The sequence below is a fragment of the Ixodes scapularis genome, unplaced genomic scaffold (assembly GCF_016920785.2).
Source record: "Ixodes scapularis isolate PalLabHiFi unplaced genomic scaffold, ASM1692078v2 PGA_scaffold4__175_contigs__length_147842914, whole genome shotgun sequence".
NCBI lineage: Eukaryota > Metazoa > Arthropoda > Arachnida > Ixodida > Ixodidae > Ixodes > Ixodes scapularis.
In genome coordinates this window covers 7561100-7566275 of record NW_024609879.1, presented here as the reverse complement: position 1 = coordinate 7566275, position 5176 = coordinate 7561100, and positions in this window count along the sequence as shown.

Genomic DNA, 5176 nt, shown 5'->3' with positions numbered 1-5176 from the left:
GGTCCGTGACTGCCTCGAGTTTCCGGCCCCACAGGTATTGATGGAAATGCTCAATTCCGAACATGAGCGCCAGACCATCCATGTCGAGCTGGCTGTAGCGTTCCTCTGCCGCATGAGGCCGACGAGAAGCAAACGCCACAGGGCGTTCCTAACCATCCTAACCCCGGTGTGACGGGACGGCTCCCACCCCGTACGTCAACCCATCTACGCTGAGGATCGCAGGCTTGGCCGGATCGAAGTGCACCAGCACTGGAGCCTTGATGACCAACTCCTTGCTGTGCTGGAAGGCCAAGTCCTGGTGACCATCACGAAGCAGGCGATGCAGAGGCTCCAGATGTCTCGACAGATTTGGCAGGAACGTCCTGTAGAAGTTGATGAGGCCGAAATAGCTTTGAAACTCCTTCTTGCTCTTGGGCATCGGCGCCGTGAGCACGGCCTCAATCTTCCGGGGAGCCGGGGCCAGGCCGGCCTGGGAGATAATGTGTCCCAGGCACTCCACACTGGGGGCCAGGAACACGCACTTGTCCAGCCGCAGCTTGAGACCGGCGTCCTGTAGTTCGTCAGGACTTTGCGCAGGTTCTGCAGGTGGTCCCCGTCGTCGGCACCGGTAAACAGGATGTCGTCTAAGTACACCACCACGTGCCTCATGCCCCAGAAGAGGTTGTCCATCTCCCTCTGGAAGATGGCTGGGGCTGAGGCCACGCCGAACGGTAGGCGCGTGTACTGGAAGAGTCCCATGGTAGTCGAAATCGTGACATACTTCCGGGCGGCATCCTGGAGCACCAGCTGCTGATAGGCATCTCGAAGGTCGAACTTGCAGAACTTCTGTCCCCCGGACAGAGTCGACCAGAGATCTTCTATCCTAGGCAGCGGGTACTTCTCGACGGCAGCGACGGGGTTAATGGTGCCCTTCAAGTTCCCCCTGACGCGGCCGTCTCGCTTGAGGACTGGGACAATCGGTGCGGCCCACTCGGAAGTCTTGACGGGCACCAGGATCCCTTCTCGCCGCAGCCGTTGCAGCTCCTGGGTGACCCCGTCCTTCAGGGCAAACGTCAGCGGACGCGGCTTGAAGAACCGAGGCCGGGCTGCCTTGGGTACGTGGATGCCGACCGTCGTGCCGGCGAAGGTGCCCACACCTGGCTGCAACAGGGACTGGAAGTCGGTCAGGAGGTTCGGGACGTCTTTCACCACGTGCACGGCTCCTGGTACTCCGGCAGCCGAACACCCAGCGCGTGAATCCGGTTTAGGCCCAGCAGCGTCGGCGACGAGCCCTTGGTTAGATAAAGGGGAAGGATTGCCTCCCGGTCGCCAAGGCGAACGCTGACTTGGGCCCGACCCTGGACCTGAGAAAGCTGCCCGGAATAGCTGCCCAGCATCACGTCAGACGCCTCGATGGACACGCCAGAGAAGGTCCGCTTGAACAACTTCCCGGCCATGACCGACACGATGGCCCCTTTGTCCAGCGCCATGGTGATGGGGTGGCCGCAGACTTCAACAGACACCAAGTATAGTGGCACAGACGATGAAATTTTCCTGGTGTGCCACACGTCGAAAATTTGCGGCTCCTCGGCCACGACGTGGACCCTGGCTGACGACGGACCCGGCCCTGGTGCCGCTCGTCCCCGCCGCGTTCTCTTGCGACGGCCACACTGGCCGCGGGCTTGGCTGAAACCCGGGCTTGAACCAGGCTGCTGCTGCTGCTGCTGCTGGCCGCCGCTCGTCCTCCCCCCTCGTCAGACACGTGCGAGGTGCCGAGATCTCCCGCACGTGAAACATGGTGCTTGGGCGAACTGGCACTGTAAGGGGGAGTGGGCAGCACCGCAGCGGCTGCAGGCACCGCACCTTGCCGCCATCTCGTTCACCGCTGCTTCCGTCGACGGTGAGCAGGCCGCACGCGCAATCTCGCTGGCGTCCTTTGCTGCGGCTTCCATCGCCTGCGCTGCCTTCACCGCGTCGTCCAGCGAGAGGTCGGGGAGCTCCAGAAGTCGTGTCTGCTAGGCGGGGTTGTTGATGCCGCAGACGAACCGGTCCCGGAGTAGCGAGTCCAACTGGTCGCCGAAGGCGCAGGTGTTCACTAACCCTCGTAGCGCAGCGACGTACTGCCCGAGGGTCTCCCTATCCCGGCGGCTCCGGCTGTTGAAGCGGAAGCGCTCTATAAGCGTGGACGGTGCCGGGCTGAAGTGCGAGCGCAGCGTGGCAAGCAGCTCACCCAGCGTTTTGACGAGGGGCGTGGCCGGCTTGAGGAGGCCGAGCAGGAGACTGAAGACGCGGGTCCCGCAGCTGGCCAAGAAGATGTCCCGCTGTTTCGCCTCGGGCGTGTCGTTCGCCCGGAAGAACACGTGGACTAGTTCTTCGTAGACTGGCCAGGCGGACCCATCTCCTTCGAACGGCTCGAGCTTCCCGTACAGCGGCATGGCGACAGGAGCGGGGGGCGGTGTTCCGACTCTCTCGGCGGCGTGGGCCGAACCGTGCACGTTGGTCATTTCCAGTGCCACGGTTCCTCGTCGCCAGTGTCACGATCCTTCTAGAACGTGGACGAAGGGGGCCGAAGCACCCGCCGAGAAGAGACGACACGCAGCCTGGTTGTGAGAGTGGGCGATGACTGACCGGGCGGCGTACGCTCCACGGCGTTTATTGGTGCGGTGACCAATATTGCCCGCCGAGCCTGGCAGCCACAGACGGGCGGACTGTAGGGGGCGCTACACACTCCGGAATTTCGCTATTTCTAATGGCTTCGTTTGCTCGTTTGATAAAACTAGTCGTAAAAACTCAATGCAACCGAAATGTTCTGCACGTTTTGACTGGGAGACGGAATTACAGGCGGCTTCGCTGCCCCGGGAGCCCAATCAACTGCACAGCATTTATTAAACGATGCGCTCGACGTCCTTCAAAAACGAAAGCAAAAGAAGATGAGGCGGGAAGGCGGAAACTTTGTCCGGCTCCCTGGAGAACGTCTCGTTCTTCCCTTCTTGTGTCAACTTGGGGACGCGTCAGGAAAAGGAAGGAGACGCGCCGTTGCTACTGTTTTCCTCCTGCTTTTCTTAGAGTGCAGAACGTCTCTCACAGTCTATCAACATAAAAAGCGCTTACAAATAGTGCCGACGTCGACGGCGGTGCCGCTCAAACTGGAAACTGGCGCCCTAAGAGCTGCGCTCTAAAACCAATGTGGTACAGATTGCTTAAACATGATAACTCTAGAGCAAGAAGGCAAAAGGGGACTGACAGATACGAAGCCCCGAACTCGGCTTGAAGCGCAATATCAAAAGTGAAAATGGAGAACAATAAATCAAATGTCTCCTAACGGAAAAAGGGGCGATATAAACTTTAAGGAATCGTCGGTCACTTTGGCTTTTCCTCAGAGCACCATTGAAGCTAACTAGCTTTTGCCTCAAAACAAACAAAACAGCAGATCATACCCACAAAAACTTATGCAAACGGGCATCTGGAATGCGCCAGGTCAAGAGTAAAATAGCAGCGGCATGTGGGCGATCCTTCGGGTATGGCACGGTAGTCCCACGTGCAGAATCCCTGTGCGCGCTTCAACCAGTATTGTTTCATGTCTTAACCCATAGCTGAGGGTCTACAAATGACGGCATGATCACGTTACACACGCTAGCGAGCACGCTTACTGTCTCTTAATTAAAAGCAGAATGCTGCGCCGTCACGGAGAGGACCCGGCCACATGATCTCGGGATTTGCGTCATGGGCTTCTGATAACACTGTCCTTCTGAGGGCGAAACAAAAAGGTGGGAAGTCAGTCGTGGGGTATTTCACACGGGGCTTTTGACATCGGGCGCTTCCGTGCACCACCCGATCGTACGTAAGGCATCAACTTTCTGTAAAGCGGTTTCATGATGAGTGATAAGTGCTCATGTGATTCATTGCAGGATGAAACACAGATCCCGGGAAAGTAGGAACCGAATACACAGGGCAACGATTTTCAAGGCGTTCAAGATCAGAGGAAAGGAGGATGACGGTTACATCAGTGTGTCGTCACTCGTTTCATCAAATAAGAAATTCATCTTCATTTGGGGTGAAATATAATAAGGTGTGTATATATGTTCGTGTTTTCCAAATAAAATTCACTCGTTTTTTGTTTGTGAATTTAAGTGCAGGCTTTTTTAACCTGACGTCACTTCCGGCTACAATCTAAATCAAAACGAACATTGTTATCTGATATCAGTGCCTTGGTGCCATGTTGGAGGCATTCGGCGTCTTATTGCATCTAGGGAATCACATCGAAACGACATTTCTTTTTGGAAACAGCTTGCGCAAGTTGTGGTTTGATAATGAACCTTTCAAGGGTGGAACGAAGTAGGTCAGTAGGAAAGCCTGCTTTTTCTAACCTCTCCGGCTGCAACTTGAGGCTACTTTCGGAGAAATGCGTGCACGACTTGGAGGATGAGGACTTGAAAAGTGACCTTACTATGCCATGCTTGACAGACTTGGAGTGAGCACTGGTGATTGGGAGGACTGCCTTCTCCGACCTCTGCTGGAAGGCCCAACAAACACCTGAGGAATGAGGATGCAATCGTAAATCCAGGAATTGTAATGCTTCCACTGAAGCATTTCCCCGGGTAAAAGTTAGTCCCGCCACACAATCTTTGAAAGCCTCAAAGACGCTGTCAGCGGACGCAGCGTCTGGATAAATGACCAAGTAATCATCAACATATTTAAAAACTAGGCAACCCTGGAAGGACTTTTTCGACTGATCGTTGATAGCCCTGTCAAAAAAAAAAAAAATATTGAACTAAGGACAGGTGCAAGGCAAGAGCCTATACAAACTCCCTTCTTTTGTCTGTAAATATTTCCTTTGTAGTCTACCAAAGTGGACTGTAAATAAGTATCTATCAGGTCGATGAAGCCCGCAACTGAAACACCAGAGGAATTTTGAAAGTCGTAAATTTCGTGTTCATAGATGGCATTAGTCCAAGAATCTAAGATGAGCTTTGGTTCTAGGCTGTAATAGATATCCTCAATGCCGAAAGACATAGCTGAGTGCGGGTTGGAACAAAAATGAAGCGAATTGAAGCGGGGGATAAATTTAAGGGAGTTTTGGACTTTGAAAGTTGAGGGAGGATAATATTCCTGCTGACCTACTTCGTTCCACCCTTGAGAGGTTCATTATCAAACCACAACTTCCGCAAGCTGTTTCCAAAAAGAAAGGTCGTTTCGC